This window comes from Pinus tabuliformis, chromosome X (assembly GCF_031772625.1).
Source record: "Pinus tabuliformis cultivar Carrire ecotype Pingquan chromosome X, CPIR1, whole genome shotgun sequence".
Lineage (NCBI taxonomy): Eukaryota > Viridiplantae > Streptophyta > Pinopsida > Pinales > Pinaceae > Pinus > Pinus tabuliformis.
Genome location: NC_142308.1, coordinates 474570639 through 474597389, shown reverse-complemented (window position 1 = coordinate 474597389; position 26751 = coordinate 474570639). Strand labels below are relative to the sequence as shown.

The 26751-nt window shown below is 39.2% G+C and overlaps 3 pseudogenes; all 3 read left to right on the top strand.

The window, feature by feature from the left end:
• Positions 1-14212: 14212 nt before the first annotated feature.
• Positions 14213-19410, top strand: LOC149140734 (calcium-transporting ATPase 2, plasma membrane-type-like; annotated as a pseudogene).
• A 106-nt stretch (positions 19411-19516) lies between these two features.
• Positions 19517-24727, top strand: LOC149140733 (calcium-transporting ATPase 2, plasma membrane-type-like; annotated as a pseudogene).
• Positions 24728-24821: 94 nt separating this feature from the next.
• LOC149140732 (calcium-transporting ATPase 2, plasma membrane-type pseudogene) lies at positions 24822-26393 on the top strand (annotated as a pseudogene).
• The last annotated feature ends 358 nt before the right edge of the window (positions 26394-26751 follow it).

The following is a 26751-nucleotide window of genomic DNA, read 5'->3' as shown; positions in this document are numbered from 1 at the left end:
GAAAGAAGTAACCCTCAAACCCTAGGATATTACCCCACCCATCCCGAAGGTGCATCGAACTCAGGAGCTGAGAAGAATCAGGGTGTCTTTGGGATCCCCCATTCATCTACCCCCCTCACTCCCCATCCCCCTCCCCATACTTCCCTACACCTCTATCTCCACCTCCACGTCCACCTAGAATGTTGAGAAGAATAATAATGGTTGATGACATTAAACTACCTATATTTAAAGGACTAGGATCAGAGGACCCTGATCAGTTTTGGTTCGTAGCTGATGCAGTATGGACAGTGAGACAGATTAATAATGATGATGTCAATAAGGTATTGCTCATCATGTCATTAAGGGAGAGAGTTCTAACATGGTATATTAAATAATCTGCGAGTAAGTCGAATGTTACATTTGATGAAATTAAGAAAACCTTGGTAGTAGAGTTCAAGAAGCCAAAATCAAAGTCGCGGTGTATCACGGAGCTAAAAGAGATCAAGCAAGCACTAATTGAATCTGTGTGGGAGTTTGATCGACAATTCAAGGTGTTGATGGGTTAAGTGAGTTTTGAGATACCCCCATATTATCCTAAAGAATGGTTCATAGCCACTCTACTGCCACATATTAGGTTTCCATTGATGCAATAAAACATCGTGACGCAAGCTAAAGCATTCGAGATTGTGTTGAAGCTAGAAGCTTCGGCGATTGGAGATACTCATGCAGGAGTACAACAGATATAGAATCTGCTAGCTACGTTGACCCTAGAATTGCAGGATCTAAAGAAGGGTAAAGAAGTCAGACCAGAAAGATCAGAAGTGTGGTGTATGAAATGCAAAGTAGAAGGTCACTATAAGGATCAATGCCCCATGTTCATATATTATATTGCAAATGGAGTGCCTAATCTAGTAAATCCAGGTTTGTGGTGTGAGATCTATAGCACACGAGGTCAAACTCACTCTGAAGAATGCTACCTATTACAGAAATATATACAAACCCCAAAGAAATTGTTTTGTAACTTTTGTAGATCAATAGGCCATGATGATAAAAATTCTGAAGTTATGACTTAATGATGGAGCGCACTGTTGATAGTTATAGATTGCAAGTCAGAGGACATGCACATGAAGAGTCAGGCCAGCATGCTGGTCAAAGAGGATTTCAAAGATGAGGATGGGGATGAGGAGGAGGAGTTGGTAGAGGATGTGGCCAAATTATCTATTATGACTGTGGATAGACAGGACACTTCACAATAGACTGTCAGAACCTGACGACAACCTGTAATTACTGTAAGTATTTTGATGTGATATAATAATGTCTCATCCTTATTACAAAGATGTAGGAGAAAAGAAATGAGCATCCTGTAGAAAATTTCCAAATGATGATCGTTGAGCCAAGAGAAGGTCAGTCACGCATCGGAATTTTAACAAGAAGTAGAACTGTGACCGGAAATGATAAAGTTGAAAGGAAAAAGGAAGTTGAAGCTATGTGCATAAGGAAAACTACTGGAAAAGCTCATGAATTTGACATCTTAAAGGAAAACCAAGCATTCATGGAGGTGAGGTGAATTTTTATGGATGATGGGGCCTCGACCTCTACCGCATAGCCAACTCAAAAGGATAACCATGAGATAGTACCAATTGCAACGCAGCAAGTAGATCTGAATGTTTTTAAGTCTTTTCTAAATACCAGCATGAAGTTGTTGAGGAATCAAAAGTTTGTGGACGGATTACATGAACTAATAGACTCTTGTGCTTCTAAGGAGGTACCACAGAGTGAGATGCACACAATGAATAATCTACATAGACACAAGAAGAGAACCAGAAAAGAAATGAAGCTTACAGCACAGATTGGGGAGTATGACATGGATCAGGTTATCCTGGATTTAGGATCTGATGCCAATGTCTTGCCAAGGAAAACTTTGGAATCGATGGGTAAGTCGAAGTTGCAATGGTCTACTATTCAACTGAAGATGGAAAATCAACAGAAAATCTTACCCCTAGGAAGGTTGTCTAATGTCACAATGGACATCGACGGAGTGCGCACTACCACTGACTTTGAAGTGATTGAGATAGTAGATGATAGTAATCCTTACCTCACATTGCTTGGATTGGATTGGGTGTTTTCTAACATGGCTATAATTAATCTAAAGAAAAGGAAAATGATATTTGAAATCAATAATATGAGGGTTATTGTTCCATTGGATCCATCAAAAGGGGTGAGGTATACAAAGCCTGTCAAAGAAGAATATAGCATGAATGATGTTGATAATATCTATCAGATCATAGTGAAGGAAGAAGAATGGATCAATCCCACTGCAAATGGAAAGCTGACTTGGGAGCAAGATAGTTCATGCACTTTGGATTCAGAAGAGGAATTGGAGAACTGGCAGAATAGATTGCATGAAGTGTCTACAAGGTGATGTGCAAGGATCACTAAAGTAGTGTGTTGCATGACAACTGAGGTATGTGATTTACCTTTATATGATGGGTTGGGTGATGTAAATACTTTCTTTAGAGATTATTAAAGATGGGTACTAGAATGTCAAAGACTGTTAGCTCTGGAGCAAGCATTAAGAGCTAATCATGCTAGATGGTGGGGTACTCATAAGAAAAATATCAGAGGTTGACAAAAATGTAGGAGGTTAATGTGGGTAAAATTTGGACAAGTATAAACAGAGCTCGCAGACAAGTATGATGGCCAAAATGATCCTAGAGACCACATAAATGTTTGTATGGCATCTTGGGGAGAAATTCCACAAGAAGAATGGGTGCATGGCTTCATCCATACCCTTGAAATGATCCCCCGGAACTGGTATTTGGAAACCGAACTTCGACATGGCACTGCTAGTTGGACAGAGATGGTGGTTGGATTCATGATGACATTCAGTTTTTAAGATGACTTTCCAAATATAGATGCATCTCTGAATATAGTTAAGAAGAAGATTTTTGAAAACAAAGTTCCAGTTATCTAGTAACCTGATTGGGCTGCGCAAGTATGAAATGTGATATATTATTATAATCTCATTGCATAAGAGGACAAATATCCTTGCAACATTGATATCAAAGAGTCAAAGGGACATTGCGAAGTAAATGGACCTAAAGAGATTCCTGATATAGCAAAGCCATTGAAGACAAGGAAGGTGAATATAGGGTCAGAGCTGCTAGCACCAAAAACAGTAAGACAATTGCATACTACGTTAGGACACACTGGTTACTAAATGAAGCTTATAAAAGGATATGCGCAGATAGCTTCATCGATGGAGAAGTTGTTGAAGAAGGATGTGGCCTTCCAATGGGATGAATAATGTCAAAAGAGCTTAGATGTGCCGAAAGAAAAGATGATAACTACACCGATTCTAGTTTTCCTGGATTAGAAGAAAGAGTTCAATGTGCATGTTGATCCATCTTGCATAGCTTTGGGAGTAGTACTAGCACAGGATTTGCAAGTAGGAATTTGTCTAAGGAAGAAAATAATTATAGCATGAAATAAAGGGAGGGGTTAGCTATGGTGTATGCACTACAGAAGTTCAAACATGACTTGTTAGGAACACACTTTAAGATGTTCACAGATCATTTCACATTGAAGTACTTGGTAAATAAGCCTATTTTAGGGGGGAAGATATGTCGATGGTTTTTATTATTCCAAGAATGTGACTTCAAAGTTATAGTGAAGCTAAGAAGATTGAATGTTGGGCTTGATCATCTATCTAGGATAGAGATAGGAGAAGAACCTATGAATATTGAAGATAACTTGCCCGATGCACAGTTGTTTGCAATTAAAGTTGTAGATGATCACTTCACTGATATTATTCAGTTTTTATCCACATGAATGATCATGCCATTGAGGAAGGCAGTCTTAACATACATATGATGGATCTTCGAACCCATTTGTGCTAGTAGTGCTAATATATATCTGATTGATGAGTACCTTGCAACAGGAGCAAAGGTCTCATCGCAATCAATCCCCTCTACCTGTGAAAAGCCACAGGCCACAAATCTGGCCTTATGCTTCTCCACACTACCATCTGCAACTTTCTTTACCTTGTGAAGCCAACGGGAGCTCACAACTAACTTGTACTCCGGTCTAGGGACCACATCCCAAACATTGTTTTGAACTATGGAGTCGTACTCCTCTGGCATCACATCAACCAAAATTGGCTGCTGCACTGCTTATTGAAAGGAAGATGGCTCTATCACAACACATGCACCCATAAGAGACATGTATCTAGTGTACATCTCAGGTGACCTCCTCTATCTGTACTGAGAAGTGGGTGCTCCCACATTCTCCCATGCACCATCCAACAATTTGTTAGCCTCTCTAGTGCACTTTATTCCCTCTCTGCAAGACTCAACCTGAGTTTATGTCTCCACTCCCAGAACCTCTACATGTGGTTTCTCCGCATTAATCTGAGGCCCCTCAACCTTAGGAGCTAAAATCTCTTCATCCGCATGTATCTCAAGCTCCCTCTCAAGGGAAACTCGCATGGCCTTCTCCTCAACGAATATTATATCCCTGCAAACCACTATCATCTGACTGGTCGGCATGTACACCCGATAGTTGTGGGGTGTATCAGTGTACCCCAAAAATATCCCCAACTCTGTTGTCAAGTCAAGCTTCTTCCATGCATCTTTGGTCACATGGAAATATGCCGATGACCCAAAAATCATGAAGTGACCAACATCTGGCCTCTTTCCGGAATAAGTCTCCTCTGGTGTCTTCATCTCAAGTATCCGATGTGGGCTACGATTATGAACATAAACCGTTTTATTGTGTGCCTCATCCCACAAGTGTAGTGGTAGGCCCTAATCATGAAACATGGCCTTCGCTACCCATACTATGCTTCTATTCTTCCTCTCAGCCACCCCATTCTATTGAGGTTTATGGGGTGTTGTCAACTCTCATTTAATCCCTTCCACTGCACAGAAGTTCTTAAACTCATTTGAAACATACTCACCACCATGATCACTCCATAGAGCTTTGGCCTTCTTGCCTGACTCTTTCTCCACCAATGCTTTGAACTCACAAAACTTTATGAAAGTTTGATCCTTTTTCTGCATGAAAAATATCGAGAATTTACAATAATAATCATCAACAAATATAACACAATACACGTGTTTGTCCATGGATGCTATCGAGAATCGTCCAAACAAATATGAATGGAGTCTCTCTAGAATAGACTCTGCTCGACTGTCTCTGCCTCCAAAAGAAGACTTGGTGTATTTTCCCAAAGTACACTCGTTGCATGTATCAACTTTCTCAAGCATACCTTTGGGAAGACTGGAAGATATTTGTTGCAATATCTTCAAAGCCCCATGATGCAAGTGGCCCAATCGCCTGTGCCACAACTTGCCAACATCTCAACTCTACATCTTTTCTTATTTTGAACTCAAAGTATCACACTCCTCTACCTCCATCTTATAGAGATTCTTAACTTGAATCCATATCTTCTTTACTTGACCCGTGGCTATGTGTCGAAGGAACGCCTTTCCTTTCGAGAAGATCACATCATAGCCTCTATCCTCAAGCATGGCAATGGATACCAAGTTCTTCTTCAACCTGGGTACATACATAAAATCCCTCAAGGTGAGTGGATTCCCATGCTCCCTCTGAAAAGAAATCATGCCCAATCCAAAAACACTATACTTCCCATCGTCACCCATCTCGATATGCATCTAGAGATCTTTCTCCTCCAGGTCACTGAATAACTCTTTATCACAAGTCATGTGGAATGAAGCTCCACTGTCTAAGTACCATACACTTCCCAACATAGATGACACCATGCATGCAATAAGGGAAAAGTTCAGTTTGAATTGAGAGGCCAAAGCCTCACTTGTTGCTCCTCCTGAGGACTTCTCCTTGGACTTCTTGAGTGGACAATTTGTAGAAAAATGTCCCATATTATGACAATGAAAGAATTTAACTTTTTTCATATCTTTCTTCTTACCTCCATGATTAGAATCTGATTTAGAATGGGAAGTTTTCCCTTTCCCCTTCCTCACCTTAATTTCTAAGGCGCAGTTCTCTTCATCATCAGTCTTTGATGAAGAGCCATCCCTGGTGTTCCTCCTGATCTCCTCCTCCATCGAATACGACCACAGTCGATCCCAATATGGTAGTTTCTCCCGACCATTAACAGGGTCCTGATAACTATGCCACCTCTTTGGGAGTCCTAGAAGATCACAACTTACCATATCCTCTTCAGCAACTATGATTCCAACACTTCCAAGTTGAGTGAACTTGGTCAAGTATTTGGAAATAGTCTCGCCTTTCTCCATTTTTATTTTTCGAAGTTTGTCCTTCAGTGCCAATTTCCTTTGGTCATTGTTGTTCTGATAAAAATTCGTCAATGTTTTCCACATAGCATGCAGATTTTCCTTGCCATGGAGACTTGAGACAATGTGGTCTCGAAATCCCTCAAGGATTATATGCCTTGCCTTCGCTACACACTTCTTCCATTTAGCCTATTTCTATGCATCTGTAGTTGCTGGCTTAGGGAATTATTGATCAATTAATTCCTTCAAGCCATTATCTTCTAGCACATCCTCCATCTTGTCCCTCCAGGCTGTAAAATTTGAGATGCCTTCAAAGGCATACTCGAGTCACAAACCGTAGGATGCCATAAACTGGTCCTAAAGTATGAAATGCAAATTCGAATTTCACTTGTAATCCCGAACTCAAAAACTCTGAAATATCCTCTAGTATATTGTTCTCATCTCCGATACCATGTAGAAAATCCAATAGATTCAGAAGCTCATGTAGTGTACTAAACCAAGAGACAAGAATCTACTTCTACTCTTTACAGTGAAAGCACATAAAGATCAAGAAAAACAATAATTGATAGAGGAAGAGAATCAAATACACATAATGTTATATAGTAAAATTACCTCCTCATCAGCTCAGAGGGGAAAGACATGATGACTAAAGCAATGACCAAGTTCATAAGCCTTGTTTCCAAGCTAACGCTGCCTATACACTGACAACATGCTTTATAAAGATTCTCTGCAAGTCTAAGCGAGCGTTAGTGACCCAAGTAACTATACTTGTTACCTCAGGGACAGTGTTAGTGAACCCTAATGAGGATCTAAGGGTCAAAGAAGCATATTGACTAAGAAATATCCCTATATTCTCTCTTAAATCAACTCATAAAAGCAAGGAAACATCAAAGTTTGACCTATTTGGGGGATTTCTAATCCTAATGAAGTAGGCAAATGGGAAAGAGCTCAAAAGAATGGCAACATCATTGCTTTTACCTAAGGAAACTCATGGAGAAAATTGGCAACCCTAACCCCGCATGATACATAAGTAGAGCTACGGCTATAGGGATAAATGCACGGTGTATGGAGAACGAAGGAACCCTCAAGGGTCTTCCCGGGACCCTTGGCAGACTGTAAGATTATCTGCAGCTGTCACAAAGTTACATGCGTGTCCATATTCAATAACTAACTATCAAAGAAAGATGGATTCATTACCTTGAGTCTCTGTGTAGAGTTGTTGGAGAGCGCAATGCAGCTAGGTGGAAGTCCCTTGAGCCGGCTCCAGATCAAGTCCTGCACATAGAAGAGACAAGCGTAATCACAGCATAAAACCTTGACAATTAATGTATGAATATACAAAAGACATCTAGTTGCACATAACTAAGCTACTCATGCTAAAAGACATTGAATAAACATATAAATGAATTATAGTACCAACACCACGGAGTAGACAGTACAACTGCAGTTCTATATTAATGTCGAAAGAGTGATTACAACCATCGGTTGCATTAGCCTTCCCTTACCCCTCCAGCTCCTCTCTCTCTCTCCCTTCTTACCAACTTCTTATGCTTAGGTCTGAGACTCTGCTCGACAATCAAGTAAGCTATCCTTTCAAATGATCTGACCTCTATCACAATAGCCCTAGCTTTGCTTATGTAGCATGCGAGGTTAGGGTTTCCAAGTTTCTCCATGAGTTTCCTTAGGTAAAGCAATGATGTTGCCATTCTTTTGAGCTCTTTCTCATTTGCCTACTTCATTAGGATTAGAAATCCCCCAAATAGGTCGAACTTTGATGTTTCCTTGCTTTTTTGAGTTGATTTAGGAGAGAATATAGGGATGTTTCTTAGTCAATTCGCTCCTTTGACCCTTAGATCCTCATTAGTGTTCACTAACGTTGTCCCCGAGGTAACAAGAGTTACTTGGGTCACTAACACTCCCTTAGGCTTGTAGAGAAGCTTTATAAATCATATTGTCAGTGTATAGGCAGCATTAGCTTGGAAACAAGGCTTGTGAACTTGGTCATTGCTTCAGTCATCATGTCTTTCCCCTCTGAGCTGATGAGGAGGTCATTTTACTATATAAAAAATTCCCCCTAAAGTGTGAGATCAGAGGTTGCAATGATGGCTGAAATACTTTACTTAACTATTATGTTCCTTCTTTGACAAAAAGAGAGAGAGGATCGAAGCTTCAGGTGGTAGGGGAAACCTGATACAACACATATATAAAAGAACTGAAATCATGTCCTGAGTCGGGTATTCCCACGCTCAGTAGCTATGTCAGAGTGATTTTCTCAATGAAGAGATATGACAAGTCTAGTCATCGATAAGCACAATGAGGATCTGGTGTCATAGTAGGATCATTCTGATGAGTTGTCTCCAAAAAACAATATACGCAACTTGGGAGAGGAAACAAGGCTGAGTGACGCAAGCCTCTACCCAAGGTCTTGATTTCCGCTTCACCGAATAGCATAGATCAATACATGTGAATATATGTGTTGATGTCGAACATGCACGAAATCGTCTGATTACCAGTCAATAATGGAGACCGTTAACAGACGTGAGGAAGGCCACCAATAATGGTGATGGTCTCCAAGATGCACAATACAATCTAGCGAGTGTGAAAAAAAATTGGCATCGAACACCCGTAGAATCATTTAACCAGGAGCCAATAATGAGAACCCCTGATCAAACACAAGGTGACCTGCCACTGATGTCTGCAAGTACCAAGGCACTGAAGTGTTTCTGGGTCTTTTTCCTAGATAGAGTGTTGAAGTCGATAGGAAGAGACCTGTCGAAAGGTAGGCAATAATGTGTCCTACATCAATCGACACGAAACAGGACAAGAATGATTTGTTTTTTGAGGAATCTTTGAGCATTGGGTCAAAACGACAGAGGGCATGATGAAAGGATATGCTTGATGGGTTGATGGAGGAAACAGAAGAAAAAAGGTTTTCCCTTGAACAATAGAAGGCACGACAACGGTTTTAACCATGCAGCACTAGACTCATGAACACCAAAGAGTGTTAGGATACAGAGATGCAAGAACATCGGGGTATTTAGGCTAAACTCAAAGGATGGTAAGATTCATATTGAGAGGTCATCACAAGGAAGGTTTATCTGAGGGAGTGCCATGTTCAAGGGAACGACTATTGCCAAACCACGCTTTCAAATACTGAACACAATTGTATTGTCTACTTTCCCCATCTGATTAGTTTAGTGAGTCCAGACGGGTAAACTCATCGATCTTTTCATATTTTAAGAGTCTGAAAAGGACCGCAAAAAGAGCGATTTTATGCCCTATCTAATTAGTTTAATGAGTCCAGATAGGAAAACTCGTCTAACTTTTCATGTTTTAAGAGTCTGAAAAGGATCGTAAAAAGATCGACTCTACTTCACATCTGTGTAATTTAATGAGTCCAGGTGAGATAAATCGGTTCTTTTCATATTTAGAGAGTCTGAAAAGATCGTAAAGAATGACTCTATGGTGGTCCCTTTGTCATAGTTGTTAACCGGGTGTGACAAAGGTTTAATAGTATACCCAGATCAGTTACTTTTCCATGAGTTAATCTACTAAGTCCGGATAAAGAGAAAACTATGCTCAATAGATGTTTACCTCATTTTGTTACGAGTATGAGGAGACAGACTAAACTCAATATTTGTCATGAATTTTTAATGAGTCACGTGACGACAAACTCAATACCTTCATCAAATTTTAATGAGTCAAATGAAGAAAAATCAAGGTATCTTTTTCAATTTAGTGAGCAAGGAAAAAAGAGGGAAAAGAACTGCTCATTCCTTCTTTGTAGATTTTAACAAGCCCGAAGAAGGGAAAAACTCAAGGTGTATAGGTAGCGTTAGCTTGGAAACAAGGCTTGTGAACTTGGTCATTGCTTCAGTCATCATGTCTTTCCCCTCTGAGTTGATGAGGAGGTCACTTTACTGTATAACACACAATAAATATTCAGGGAAAGCCAAATCTCAAAACCTACTATCTGTATTGTATATATCGGAAAATAAAGATGAGATTACAATGCTTGTTCTCACAAGAACAATCCTAGTACTCAGTAAAATCAATATCCAACTCACAAGCAAGCACTAGGCCAACACTTAACCGAATCACCAGCTCTCCAAGTCCCTATTTCCTTTGCACAATTCATATGGCTAAATAACTCATCTTAAAGGGAAACCGATGCACTCAAAACTGTGCAATCCATTCAAGGATTAGTTCCTGATTGCATGCACTATCAGTGAAACTCAAAAAAAATTAAAACAAATAGTACATTGTCCCTATACTCTAGTCTCAACTGGGTCTTTCTCAAAATCGACATACATGATCTTCTAATGAGGGAATATTCAATTAATTGGAGTAGCACTAGTTGAGTTCACTAATGCAACAACTAACTGTTACCTCACTATTGGTTCCTCAAATAGTTTGGAACTAATTTAACTAGACTTAACTCAATAAACTGAGTTAACTAATTACCACTCATACTTAACTCATCCTGGACCTCTATAATATAGGGAGAACATATACATGACTTTAGAAAGACTTCTAACTCGAAATTCCTAAGGTAATTAAGCTTAATAAATTTAGTTAACTATTTACAAGTTGTTATGAGAATAGAATTCGATTTTAATCCACAGTTTAATTCAAGGACAAATTAAACTGGAATTTCTTGTTGCCATTTTCAACATTTATGAAGCACAACTAGTTGTATCTAGCCCATACCTGCATTAAATGAGACAAATCTAAGCCAATCATGAGCCTCGGAATTCAAAATTGTTATAAAAACTCCATCCCGCACCACATTTTACACTTTGCTGCCTAAAGAGATAAAAAATTACGCCTAAGTGAAGAAGAGCTATTGCATGTCCAAGAGGAGATGAGAAGAATTGGTTAAGATATTTACAAAGAAAGGGATAGATAGTATCATGCAGTCACAAGCAGGAAAGGCTACAGGGGCAGATGTACCCATGTCCCCGACGCACTTAAGGTCGCCGAGAAAATTTCATGTACAACCGCAGAAGACGAAGGAGAAGAGACCATCTAAGGTCTATGCAGCATAATTAAGAACATCATCGTGGAAGAAGACGCAGAAGGAAGTGTAGGCGAAGAACGCGGAGGATAAAGGGAAAAATCCCATGCATAAAGGAAAGAAACTGATGCAGCAAGAGGGACCTCAGTAGGTCCATGACAGTGAGGAAGAATTTGAGTTTCAGCGGAAGGAGATAGAGGATGTGGAGATTCCCTCTGTGCTCCCAGCGTACATGCCACCGAGAAAGTCGAGCGTAAAGCTGATTAGGGAGCCAAAGGAAGGGAAATTTGCTACCTATACGCCACTATTGCCAAAGGAGGTTCCTTTTGAAGGAGAAGTGTTGGGGAAGATCCCCCAGCTCAAAATGGAAGACTGGGATTTCAATGACAGAAGCAAATACCCACAGTTTGAGCCTAGTAGGTACCTGAAGAAAGTCTACTACCCAAACAATGGAGTTACAAGATTGGAACCGCAACAATGGGTTGCGGGAGTGCAGAGAGCAGGGCTTTTGAACATGTTGAATGTGCCACACTTCAATCGAAGCCCATTCAATACAATCTGTGTGCAGCAGCTCCTTGCACTAGTACATGATGATTGCATTTGGCTAGGGACGAGGATCCTGATTGATGAGATGCTCATCAGGAGAATAACAGCACTTCCATATCAAGGAAAGGACCCCGCGGATGAATTTGTGGGTAAAAAAAAAGACAAGGAGATGACCTAGATGATGAAATAAAAGTTTATATTAGTGAAGAAATACCATGGATATGAGATAAACTCTATCAAGGATCAGGGTGTGTGCTTCATCGCACATATCTTAGCAGGGAAGATCATGAGGAAGTGCAGGGCCAATGAGGTTCTTGCAGCAGTAGTGTCATTGGCTAAGTAGTGCAGCACAAGGGTCCAATTCAAATAGGTTACCTATCAATGCAGAGAGTTTTTGATGGATTGCAGGGAATCACAGGAAGAAGTAAAGACCTTCCACTATGCCTGGCTGTTAATTCTTATTACACTTGTTGCATGGAAGGAGCCGGAAGATTCTCAATTTCTAACTGTTGAGGTAGATGTATGCGAAGCAGTGAGGTATGCTTCGCTATGGTTTACAAAGGATCTAACGTGTGCAACATAGAACAAGATATTCTTTGTAGTCATGGTGATGGATCTGCATATGGTGGTGAATCAGTATCCCAGACTATCACCGAGCTTGTATAAACAGTATTGTCATATCGCAGAGTTCAAGGCAAACTTTCACAGGGTGTATGTGAAAGAAATGAAGGAACTAATGGATACATGGCATCCATTGTTATACCTAGTAACAAAAGATGATCTCCTTGTGGTAGTGCAGGTTTAGTCGTAGGAATGGATGACTCCACCCAATGGAGTAGTTGGAATAGTTGGAACAGAAAAGGGTACCTCGCAGGGTTCGGGTACGAGTAGAAAAGATGTCGATGAAGAAACATATGAAATAGGGCGAGGACAGGAACATGAAAAACACCTCAGTGATGTGGAGGTATCAGAATATTCCCCATTTATGGTTAAAATGCTGGCAAGAAAGAAGCAGAAGGTAGATAAGCGTAAGGGATCAGTGTCGTTGGTCCTTACTGATGAGGACATTGATGAAATAGCGGAAAAGATCCAAGAGATTGACACAGAAGCCTGGGACAAATTTTATGATCATTGTAAAGAGAACTTGGCTGAGGTACAGTAGGGAATTGCATAGCTAAAGGCATTTCCACAGGTAGTAAGGAAACCATAGCAGGTAATCCAACAGTTGCAGTTAGAACAAAGACTAGAAACAACTTATAGAGTTAGGATGTTACATTTGCCAGTTGGGGCACTGAAGTTTGAAGCAACAGTAGACAAAGAGTAGGTCAAAGTGTTATCACTGAAGAAAAATTTCTAAATTGTTCACATTAGTTCGATTGTTTGCCAAAGGGTTGGTGTAAATTTTGGGTCTAGTCTTTTCATCTGGTTTTAGAAATTGTCTAGGTGATTTCGTAGCGCCTGTAATAATTTTAAAGTGGTTTTGCAGCACATAAATCCTTTTTAGCAGTTTCGCAACGCAGCATGTTTTAGATGATTTTGTAGCGCATAATTCATATTTTGCACTGGCTGCGCTACGAAATTGGGGATTTGTTCGAATCCATAGCCATTCTTTCACAGCTGTTATATCCATCAAAATCCATCAACAGTTGTCAGCCTATACACTTCGGCTATCATATACGATAGTGTTGTAGTGTTAGCTACAATCAATTTGTTTTTTCTAGTCTTGAACCATCTACATCTGTTGGTGACACGTGCTCCAATACTGTTTTCATCATATTATAAGCATTTTTATTGTCGCTACAGTGATCCTTCATATGTAAAGAAATTGAAGCTTGAGATGCTTACAGCCGTGGCAAATGAGAGTAATACATATGATATTGTGACCGAGCTCGGTGAATATGCCGCAAGGGTTGATGTGGCCATTGCAAGAGAGTCTGTCCGAGCAGTTGGAAAAATTGCATTGCAGCAGTATGATGTCAATGCCATTGTTGACCGCCTTCTTCAGTTCCTAGAGATGGAAAAGGATTATGTCACTGCAGAAACTCTAGTTCTCATGAAAGACCTTCTAAGGAAGTATCCGCAAAGCGTGTAATTAATCCACCTAAACAAGCAGTTTCTGTATTTGCTGATACTCATAGAAGTGAAGTCAAGGATCGTATATTTGATGAGTTCAACAGTCTTTCTGTTATTTATCGTGAGCCTTCATATATGTTAATTGATAAGGAACACCAGAGGATAAGGATAGATCTAGTTTTCGGAATTCCTTTAGTTATTGGAAGAAATTACTAGTGCATGTACTGACGAGGCTGAGTCATTGACTGGACTTGCAAACCCTGCTTTGGCTGCTCAAAATTTACTTCATAGAGGACTTTTCACCAAGTGGGTAATTATCAAAATGGGTTCTGGAGGATCAATGATGGTGACATCAAAAGGATTGTTCTATGCACCTGCATTGAAGGTTGATGTTGCAGATACTGTAGGATGTGGAGATAGCTTTGCAGCTGCTATTGTTGTTGGTTATATAAATTTGATGCCTATGATAACCACTCTAGTATTGGCAAATGCTGTTGGTGGTGCTACAGCAATGGGCTGTGGGGCAGGCCGGAATGTTGCAACCAAAGAAAAAGTTTGTGAACTGCTATTGGCTTCAGAAGTAAACAATGACTACGAGGATTTCTGGAAAAGAATACGTGCCCCTGAGTATTTTAGCAAGTCTGAAATAATGCTTGCAAAAGGATCAATCAATTGCCAGGATAATTCGTTCCATGTCGTTGAAGTTCAAGATGTAGTCGAGAAATTGAAAGAAGAGACAGGAAAACATCCTGAAAATGTGTAACAAGGGTCTAGATGGGAGTGGCAGTGTTGTTGCACTGGATGAAATAGCAAGTAGTGATCTTAACAATATCATTAATGGTTTTGTTGTTGAATATCTTCGAACTCTTTGCCTTGCTTATATAGACTTGGAAGATTATTTTGATCTAGAGAGACAAACCATTCTTACAAATGGTTATACATGTATATGCAGTGTTGGCATCAAGTAGCCCGTGCGTCCTGGTGTCAAAGAAGCTGTTGAACTCTGTAGAACTGCAGGTATTACAGTGAGGATGGTCACTGGTGACAATATTAACACAGCGAAAGCAATTGCAGCGGAGTGTGGAATTTTAACAGATGATGGTGTGACAAATTGAAGAACCTGATTTTCGTGTAAAGAGCAAAGAAGAGATGAAGAATCTGATACCAAAAATTCAGGTTATGGCAAGATCTTCACCATTGGACAAGCACACCTTGGTGAGACAGTTGTGCACAACTCTGGGAGAAGTTGTTGTTGTGAAAGGTGATGGCACAAATGATGCACCAGCTTTGCATGAAGTTGACATTGGGCTTGCTATGGTCATAGCTGGGACTGAGGTTGCGAAGGAGAGTGCCGATGTGGTGATTTTAGATGATAATTTTGCAACAATTGTAAATGTAGCAAGATGGAGGCATTCAGTATATGTAAACATTCAAAAATTTGTGCAGTTCCAGCTGACAGTTAATGTGGTTGCTCTAGTTTTGAATTTTGTTTCAACATGTATAGCAGGAACTGCCCCCCTCACTGCAGTTCAGTTGCTTTGGGTCAATCTGATTATGGATACACTTGGTGCTTTGGCACTGGCAACAGAACCTCCAAATGATGAGTTGATGAAAAGATTACCTGTAGGAAGAACTCAAAGTTTTATCAGTAATTCTATGTGGAGGAATATAATTGGCCAAAGTGTCTATCAACTCATTGTATTAGCAGTTTTGGAGATGGAAGGAATACGGCTTCTTCAGCTACATGGTTCTGATGCAGAATCAATTTTAAACACACTGATCTTTAATACATTTGTCTTCTGCCAGGTGTTCAATGAAATAATCTCTAGAGATATAGAGAAGATAAATGTATTGCGTGGCACATGTGTATCGCCATGGAAGTTTTGTACCAAGTTCAGGACCATGAAAATAAGATACCTTGCAAAAAAGAAGAGTGGTGTTCAACACCAAAATAAGCATGATAAGGACCTTTTCAATCTACTTAAACAGGTTTTTAGCAATGGTAGGTGTGTCACTTCTGATTCAGATATTAAAAGACAAGACAAATCTGGTGCTCCTTTTTCAAGAAATGAAATTGAAGATAAGGTATACAAACAGAGTAGAGTCTAAGACTGTGTTTTTGAAATTACACAGCAGTTTCGTAGCACGCTACGAAACTGCTGTAGCTGCATGTTACAATTGAGTTAATCAATTATGATTGACAAAGCGGCAAATCTTTTTGAAAGATTTTGTCATCACATAGGTACATGAGAAAGGCTTACAGCACATCAAGCACGTGGCACTCCATTTTGGGTAATTAAAGGATAAAGAACATGACTAATTACTTCCGAATATCTTTGAGGAAAACAAAGGCATAAAAACAGGGACAGTTTCCTGTTTCTCAGCAGAGGTAAAAGGATACGACATTAAAGGCCAGAAAGTAGCTATAAACATCCATCACATCCACCGCCAGAAGGGAACCAGATGTCAAAGAACAAGAACCATTGTAATCAAGGCTATTATTAGCATAACACGGTGTTAGAATCCTACTTGATTTAGATCTCTAAAAACTCCAGTCAACAGTCAGTTGTTTTTATTAGTTAGTTAAAGGTTAATAGGTGTCAATAGAAGTAGTTTTCGAATTCCCCTCATGCTTGAGGAGGAATCTCGATCAGTTAGAATAAGAGCTCTATATATAGCTGAAACAGAAATGTAATAAGGGTTGGAAATCTTTATGACAGAGCATTGTATTTGGCTTATGTAGAGACAGAGTTTCAGTAATATAATTTGGCTTTACTTCTCAGGACTCATGAAGGATTTCTATGTTCAGAATGTGTGATCTTGTTCTTTCCTTAATTTTTTACAGTTGTATAAATGCATAATCACTCAGAATTCACTGATTGTGCTCTGATTTCCTGTATGCCTTTATAAATTGTGGTTCCATATGAGTTGTGTTCTGAATATTCAAATGCTGAATGCCCTGACTTCTATGTAAATTCAAGATCATTGTTTATTAAGATGTTGTTGACTCCATAGGCCCAATGGATAGTTGTCTAATATGTTTCCAGCATTCATATTTGTCATAGTTGTTCTACAAGAGTTAGCCATCTTTCTTAATCAAAATCATTAACCCATCTAGAGAGAGCCCTCTCAGGTTGAGGAGGCTAAGCCTCAGCCTAAAGTAGGTTTGAAATAGTTACTTAGAGTCAACCTGACCAGCAGCCTATCAGGGTCTGATTTTGAGCTAACATTTTGGTGCGTCTGCCGGGAGCCTGAAGATTACTCATTCCCGAAATAATGAAGTTGAACTTCTGAAGGTAGCAGGAGCTCAGAAGGTTTTCGAGGCTGCAATCTACCTTGGCGACTCCATTGTTGAAGAATTCAAAATTCATACATTCATGGTGATTCCACTGGAGTTATGTAGGACCCAGATGCTACCATTCTTATTTCAAGGTATGCATGCATAAATTTTTCAAGAATTCATGGTTTCCCAAATCATTTTCCCAAGGATGAATATTTTCTAAGGAATGGTCCAAAATTCAACGGAGAGGATTTGAGTTTAACTTTGAAGCATATATCAGATTTCTATGATTTTATTGAGCTTCTTAGAGTTAAACATGAGGATGTTTGCATTATGTTGTTCTATGATTCACTTCAAGGGAAATGTAAACAATGGATTGAAAGCTTTCCTACCAAATCCATCAAGTCATTTGAATACTTTTGGCTTATGTTTTTGGAGGAATGGATAGATAGATCAGATGTGGTAGCAAACTCTCCTTCAATTCAAGGTTTCAAACAATGGAATAATGATCATAGTAATGGAGAAACAAATGAAATTTTTTCTTTGTCCTTGTCCTCGTATCTAAAATCATTTGAGTGTAAGGCAGGGGATAAGATGAAATTTTTGGAGGAAGTTGTTGAGGACATTGAGAAAGACATTGAAGGTTTAGAAGGTCAAATTCAGGCATATAGTTTTCATAATCATGATCATTATTTTTAGAAGCTTTCTATGGCAGAACACAAGGAGAGAGTGTTGCTTCCTTTCTCTTTCATGAGTGAGGAACTGTACATTGTTGTTGAAGATCAGTTTGCACACCCAAAAAGTTACAAGAATCATCAAGCTGATCATGTATTCTGGGATCCTATAGCTACATACATGGAAGAGTTTTACTCTCCAGTGTTCCAGCTTTTCTATGAAGATCAGAGGCAATTTCAGTGGCAGTGGTCATCACAATATCATAGTTACTCTGAACTCCGATGCAGTAAAAAAACTCAAATGTCAGATAAGACAAATGATTGGCTACATTGGAAATTTCACATTGATTGAGCTGAAAGAAATTTGAATTGTTAGGGTAGGTAGGTAGGAAAATGCAAATAAGCTCAAGGTTGACTAAGCATTTTTTCAGTAGATGTAGATTTCTTTCTCCTACAGTGGTCATCAAGCTTAAGCCCGAGGTGAAGACCCAAGAATCTGGAAAGGGATGTTTGTCAAGCAAATTTCTGTTTGTTATAAAAAAAATTAATGCACTGGACCTACGAGTTCTTAGTGTACTACAGGAGCACACTATCCCAAGTGGAGCCATTGTTATCACTGAAGAAAAATTTCTAAATTGTTCACATCAGTTCTATTGTTTGCCAAAGGGTTGGTGTAAATTTTGGGCCTAGTCTTTTCATCTGGTTTTAGAAATTGTCTAGGTGATTTCGTAGCGCCTGTAATCATTTTAAAGTGGCTTTGCAACACATAAATCCTTTTTAGCAGTTTCGCAGCGCAGCATGTTTTAGATGATTTTGTAGCGCATAATTCATATTTTGCACTGGCTGCGCTACGAAATTGGGGATTTGTTCGAATCCATAGCCATTCTTTAACAGTTGTCATATCCATCAAAATCCATCAACAGTTGTCAGCCTATACACTTCGGCTATCATATCCGATAGTGCTGTAGTGTTAGCTACAATCAATTTGTTTCGTCTAGTCTTGAGCCATCTACATCTGTTGGTGACACGTGCTCCAATACCGTTTTCATCAGATTATAAGCATTTTTATTGTCGCTACAGTGATCCTTCATATGTAAATAAATTGAAGCTTGAGATGCTTACAGCCGTGGCAAATGAGAGTAATACATATGATATTGTGACCGAGCTGAGTGAATATGCCGCAAGTGTTGATGTGGCCATTGCAAGAGAGTCTGTCTGAGCAGTTGGAAAAATTGCATTGCAGCAGTATGATGTCAATGCCATTGTTGACCGCCTTCTTCAGTTCCTAGAGATGGAAAAGGATTATGTCACTGCAGAAACTCTGGTTCTCATGAAAGACCTTCTAAGGAAGTATCCGCAGAGCGTGTAATTAATCCACCTAAACAAGCAGTTTCTGTATTTGCTGATACTCAGAGCAGTGAAGTCAAGGACCGTATATTTGATGAGTTCAACAGCCTTTCTGTTATTTATCGTGAGCCTTCATATATGGTAATTGATAAGGAACACCAGAGGAGAAGGATAGATCTAGTTTTCGGAATTCCTTTAGTTATGGGAAGAAATTACTAGTGCATGTACTGACGAGGCTGAGTCATTGACTGGACTTGCAAACCCTGCTTTGGCTGCTCAAAAATTACTTCATAGAGGACTTTTCACCAAGTGGGTAATTATCAAAATGGGTTCTGGAGGATCAATGACGGTGACATCAAAAGGATTGTTCTATGCACCTGCATTGAAGGTTGATGTTGCAGATATTGTAGGATGTGGAGATAGCTTTGCAGCTACTATTGTTGTTGGTTATATAAATTTTATGCCTATGATAACCACTCTAGTATTGACAAATGTTGTTGGTGGTGCGACAGCAATGGGCTGTGGGGCAGGCCGGAATGTTGCAACCAAAGAAAAAGTTTGTGAATTGTTATTGGCTTCAGAAGTAAACAATGACTATAAGGATTTCTGGAAAAGAATACGTGCCCCTGAGTATTTTAGCAAGTCTGAAATAATGCTTGCAAAAGGATCAATCAATTGCCAGGATAATTCTTTCCATGCCGTTGAAGTTCAAGATGTAGCCGAGAAATTGAAAGAAGAGACAGGAAAACATCCTGAAAATGTGTAACAAGGGTCTAGATGGGAGTCACAGTGTTGTTGCACTGGATGAAATAGCAAGTAGTGATCTTAACAATATCATTAATGGTTTTGTTGCTGAATATCTTCGAACTCTTTGCCTTGCTTATATAGTCTTGGAAGATTATTTTGATCCAGAGAGACAAACCATTCTTACAAATGGTTATACATGTATATGCATTGTTGGCATCAAGGATCCTGTGCGTCTCGGTGTCAAAGAAGTTGTTGAACTCTGTAGAACTGCAGGTATTACAATGAGGATGGTCACTGGTGACAATATTAACACAGCGAAAGCAATTGCAGCGGAGTGTGGCATTTTAATAGATGATGGTGTGACAAATTGAAGAACCTGATTTTCGTGTAAAGAGCGAAGAAGAGATGAAGACTCTGATACCAAAAATTTAGGTTATGGCAAGATCTTCGCCATTGGACAAGCACACCTTGGTGAGATAGTTGCACATAACTCTGGGAGAAGTTGTTGCTGTGACAGGTGATGGCACAAATGATGCACCAGCTTTGCATGAAGTTGACATTGGGCTTGCTATGGTCATAGTTGGGACTGAGGTTGCGAAGGAGAGTGCCAATGTGGTGATTTTAGATGATAATTTTGCAACAATTGTAAATGTAGCAAGATGGAGGCGTTCAGTATATGTAAACATTCAAAAATTTGTGAAGTTCCAGCTGACAGTTAATGTGGTTGCTCTAGTTTTGAATTTTGTTTCAACATGTATAGCAGGAACTGCCCCCCTCACTGCAGTTCAGTTGCTTTGGTTCAATCTAATTATGGATACACTTGGTGCTTTGTCACTGGCAACAGAACCTCCAAATGATGAGTTGATGAAAAGATTACCTGTAGGAAAAACTCAAAGTTTTATCAGTAATTCTATGTGGAGGAATATAATTGGCCAAAGTGTCTATCAACTCATTGTATTAGCAGTTTTGGAGATGGAAGGAATATGGCTTCTTCAGCTACATGGTTCTGATGCAGAATCAATTTTAAACACACTGATCTTTAATACATTTGTCTTCTGCCAGGTGTTCAATGAAATAATCTCTAGAGATATAGAGAAGATAAATGTATCGAGTGGCACATGTGTATCGCCATGGAAGTTTTGTACCAAGTTCAGGACCATGAAAATAAGATACCTTGAAAAAAAGCAGAGTGGTGTTCAACACCAAAATAAACATGATAAGGACCTTTTCAATCTACTTGAACAGGTTTTTAGCAATGGTAGCTGTGTCACTTCTGATTCAGATATTAAAAGACAAGACAAATCTGGTGCTCCTTTTTCAGGCAATGAAATTGAAGATAAGGTATACAAACAGAGTAGAGTCTAAGACTGTGTTTTTGAAATTACACAGCAGTTTCGTAGCGCGCTACGAAACTGCTGTAGCTGCATGTTACAATTGAGTTGATCAATTATGATTGACAAAGCGGCAAATCTTTTTGAAAGATTTTGTCATCACACAGGTACATGAGAAAGGCTTACAGCACATCAAGCACGTGGCACTCCATTTTGGGTAATTAAAGGATAAAGAACATGGCTAATTACTTCCAAATATCTTTGAGGAAAACAAAGGCATAAAAACAGGGACAGTTTCATGTTTCTCAGCAGAGGTAAAAGGATACGACATTAAAGGCCAACAAGCAGCTATAAACATCCATCACATCCACCGCCAGAAGGGAACCAGATGTCAAAGAACAAGAACCATTGTAATCAAGGCTATTATTAGCATAACACGGTGTTAGAATCCTACTTGATTTAGATCTCTAAAAACTCCAGTCAACAGTCAGTTGTTTTTATTAGTTAGTTAAAGGTTAATAGGTGTCAATAGAAGTAGTTTTCGAATTCCCCTCATGCTTGAGGAGGAATCTCGATCAGTTAGAATAAGAGCTCTATATATAGCTGAAACAGAAATGTAATAAGGGTTGGAAAACTTTATGACAGAGCATTGTATTTGGCTTATGTAGAGACAGAGTTTCAGTAATATAATTTGGCTTTACTTCTCAGGACTCATGAAGGATTTCTATGTTCAGAATGTGTGATCTTGTTCTTTCCTTAATTTTTTACAGTATTATAAATGCATAATCACTCAGAATTCACTAATTGTGCTCTGATTTCCTATATGCCTTTATAAACTGTGGTTCCATATGAGTTGTGTTCTGAATATTCAAATGCTAAATGCCCTGACTTCTATGTAAAGTCAAGATCATTGTTTATTAAGATGTTGTTGACTCCATAGGCCCAATGGATAGTTGTCTAATATGTTTCCAGCATTCATATTTGTCATAGTTGTTCTACAAGAGTTAGCCATCTTTCTTAATCAAAATCATTAACCCATCTAGAGAGAGCCCTCTCAGGTTGAGGAGGCTAAGCCTCAACCTAAAGTAGGTTTGAAATAGTTACTTAGAGTCAACCTGACCAGCAACCTATCAGGGTCTGATTTTTAGCTAACATTTTGGTGCGTCTGCCGGGAGCCTGAAGATTACTCATTCCCGAAATAATGAAGCTGAACTTCTGAAGGTAGCAGGAGCTCAGAAGGTTTTCGAGGCTGCAATCTACCTTGGCAACTCCATTGTTGAAGAATTCAAAATTCATACATTCATGGTGATTCCACTGGAGTTATGAAGGACCCAGATGCTACCATTCTTATTTCAAGGTATGCATGCATAAATTTTTCAGGAATTCATGGTTTCCTAAATCATTTTCCTAAGGATGCATATTTTCTAAGGAATGGTCCAAAATTCAACGGAGAGGATTTGAGTTTAACTTTGAAGCATATATCAGATTTCTATGATTTTACTGAGCTTCTTAGAGTTAAACATGAGGATGTTTGCATTATGTTGTTCTATGATTCACTTCAAGGGAAATGTAAACAATGGATTGAAAGCTTTCCTACCAAATCCATCAAGTCATTTGAAGACTTTTGGCTTATGTTTTTGGAGGAATGGATAGATAGATCAGCTGTGGTGGCAAACTCTCCTTCAATTCAAGGTTTCAAACAATGGAATAATGATCATAGTAATGGAGAAACAAATGAAATTTTTTCTTTGTCCTTGTCCTCGTATCTAAAATCATTTGAGTGTAAGGCAGGGGATAAGATGAAGTTTTTGGAGGAAGTTGCTGAGGACATTGAGAAAGACATTGAAGGTTTAGAAGGTCAAATTCAGGCATATAGTTTTCATAATCATGATCATTATTTTCAGAAGCTTTCTATGGCAGAACACAAGGAGAGAGTGTTGCTTCCTTTCTCTTTCATGAGTGAGGAACTGTACACTGTTGTTGAAGATTAGTTTGCACACCCAGAAAGTTACAAGAATCATCAAGCTGATCATGTATTCTGGGATCCTATAGCTAAATACATGGAAGAGTTTTACTCTCTAGTGTTTCAGCTTTTCTATGAAGATCAGAGGCAATTTCAGTGGCAGTGGTCATCACAATATCATAGTTACTCTGAACTCCGATGCAGTAAAAAAACTCAAATGTCAGATAATACAAATGATTGGCTACAGTGGAAATTTCACATTGATTGAGCTGAAAGAAATTTGAATTGTTAGGGTAGGTAGGTAGGAAAATGCAAATAAGCTCAAGGTTGACTGAGCATTTTTTCAGTAGATGTTGATTTCTTTCTCCTACAGTGGTCATCAAGCTTAAGCCCGAGGTGAAGACCCAAGAAGCTGGAAAGGGATGTTTGTCAAGCAAATTTTCGTTTGTTATAAAAAAAAATTAATGCACTGGACCTACGAGTTCTGAGTGTACTACAAGAGCACACTATCCCAAGTGGAGCCACTGTTATCACTGAAGAAAAATTTCTAAATTGTTCACATCAGTTCGATTGTTTGCCAAAGGGTTGGTGTAAATTTTGGGTCTAGTCTTTTCATCTGGTTTTAGAAATTGTCTAGGTGATTTCGTAGCGCCTGTAATCATTTTAAAGTGGTTTTGCAACACATAAATCCTTTTTAGCAGTTTCGCAGCGCAGCATGTTTTAGATGATTTTGTAGTGCATAATTCATATTTTGCACTGGCTGCGCTACGAAATTGGGGATTTGTTCGAATCCGTAGCCATTCTTTCACAGCTGTCATATCCATCAAAATCCATCAACATTTGTCAGCCTATACACTTCTGCTATCATATCCGATAGTGTTGTAGTGTTAGCTACAATCAATTTGTTTCGTCTAGTCTTGAGCCATCTACATCTGTTGGTGACACGTGCTCCAATACTGTTTTCATCAGATTATAAGCATTTTTATTGTCGCTACAGTGATCCTTCATATGTAAAGAAATTGAAGCTTGAGATGCTTACAGCCGTGGCAAATGAGAGTAATACATATGATATTGTGACCGAGCTGAGTGAATATGCCGCAAGTGTTGATGTGGCCATTGCAAGAGAGTCTGTCTGAGCAGTTGGAAAAATTGCATTGCAGCAGTATGATGTCAATGCCATTGTTGACCGCCTTCTTCAGTTCCTAGAGATGGAAAAGGATTATGTCACTGCAGAAACTCTGGTTCTCATGAAAGACCTTCTAAGGAAGTATCCGCAGAGCGTGTAACTAATCCACCTAAACAAGCAGTTTCTGTATTTGCTGATACTCAGAGCAGTGAAGTCAAGGACCGTATATTTGATGAGTTCAACAGTCTTTCTGTTATTTATCGTGAGCCTTCATATATGTTAATTGATAAGGAACACCAGAGGATAAGGATAGATCTAGTTTTCGGAATTCCTTTAGTTATGGGAAGAAATTACTATTGCATGTACTGACGAGGCTGAGTCATTGACTGGACTTGCAAACCCTTCTTTGGCTGCTCAAAATTTACTTCATAGAGGACTTTTCACCAAGTGGGTAATTATCAAAATGGGTTCTGGAGGATCAATGATGGTGACATCAAAAGGATTGTTCTATGCACCTGCATTGAAGGTTGATGTTGCAGATATTGTAGGATGTGGAGATAGCTTTGCAGCTGCTATTGTTGTTGGTTATATAAATTTGATGCCTATGATAACCACTCTAGTATTGGCAAATGTTGTTGGTGGTGCTACAGCAATGGGATGTGGGGCAGGCCGGAATGTTGCAACCAAAGAAAAAGTTTGTGAACTGCTATTGGCTTCAGAAGTAAACAATGACTATAAGGATTTCTGGAAAAGAATATGTGCCCCTGAGTATTTTAGCAAGTCTGAAATAATGCTTGCAAAAGGTCTTTCCATGTCGTTGAAGTTCAAGATGTAGCCGAGAAATTGAAAGAAGAGACAGGAAAACATCCTGAAAATGTGTAACAAGGGTCTAGATGGGAGTGGCAGTGTTGTTGCACTGGATGAAATAGAAAGTAGTGATCTTAACAATATCATTAATGGTTTTGCTGCTGAATATCTTCGAAATCTTTGCCTTGCTTATATAGACTTGGAAGATTATTTTGATCCAGAGAGACAAATCATTCTTACAAATGGTTATACATGTATATGCATTGTTGGCATCAAGGATCCCGTGCGTCCCGGTGTCAAAGAAGCTGTTGAACTCTGTAGAACTGCAGGTATTACAGTGAGGATGGTCACTGGTGACAATATTAACACAGCGAAAGCAATTGCAGCAGAGTGTGGCATTTTAACAGATGATGGTGTGACAAATTGAAGAACCTGATTTTCGTGTAAAGAGCGAAGAAGAGATGAAGACTCTGATACCAAAAATTCAGGTTATGGCAAGATCTTCACCATTGGACAAGCACACCTTGGTGAGACAGTTGCGCACAACTCTGGGAGAAGTTGTTGCTGTGACAGGTGATGGCACAAATGATGCACCAGCTTTGCATGAAGCTGACATTGGGCTTGCTATGGTCATAGCTGGGACTGAGGTTGCGAAGGAGAGTGCCGATGTGGTGATTTTAGATGATAATTTTGCAACAATTGTAAATGTAGCAAGATGGAGGCGTTCAGTATATGTAAACATTCAAAAATTTGTGCAGTTCCAGCTGACAGTTAATGTGGTTGCTCTAGTTTTGAATTTTGTTTCAACATGTATAGCAGGAACTGCCCCCTCACTGCAGTTCAGTTGCTTTGGGTCAATCTGATTATGGATACACTTGGTGCTTTGGCACTGGCAACAGAACCTCCAAATGATGAGTTGATGAAAAGATTACCTGTAGGAAAAACTCAAAGTTTTATCAGTAATTCTATGTGGAGGAATATAATTGGCCAAAGTGTCTATCAACTCATTGTATTAGCAGTTTTGGAGATGGAAGGAATACGGCTTCTTCAGCTACATGGTTCTGATGCAGAATCAATTTTAAACACACTGATCTTTAATACATTTGTCTTCTGCCAGGTGTTCAATGAAATAATCTCTAGAGATATAGAGAAGATAAATGTATCGAGTGGCACATGTGTATCGCCATGGAAGTTTTGTACCAAGTTCAGGACCATGAAAATAAGATAACTTGCAAAAAAGCAGAGTGGTGTTCAACACCAAAATAAGCATGATAAGGACCTTTTCAATCTACTTGAACAAGTTTTTAGCAATGGTAGCTGTGTCACTTCTGATTCAGATATTAAAAGACAAGACAAATCTGGTGCTCCTTTTTCAGGCAATGAAATTGAAGATAAGGTATACAAACAGAGTAGAGTCTAAGACTGTGTTTTTGAAATTACACAGCAGTTTCGTAGCGCGCTACGAAACTGCTGTAGCTGCATGTTACAATTGAGTTGATCAATTATGATTGACAAAGCGGCAAATCTTTTTGAAAGATTTTGTCATCACACAGGTACATGAGAAAGGCTTACAGCACATCAAGCAC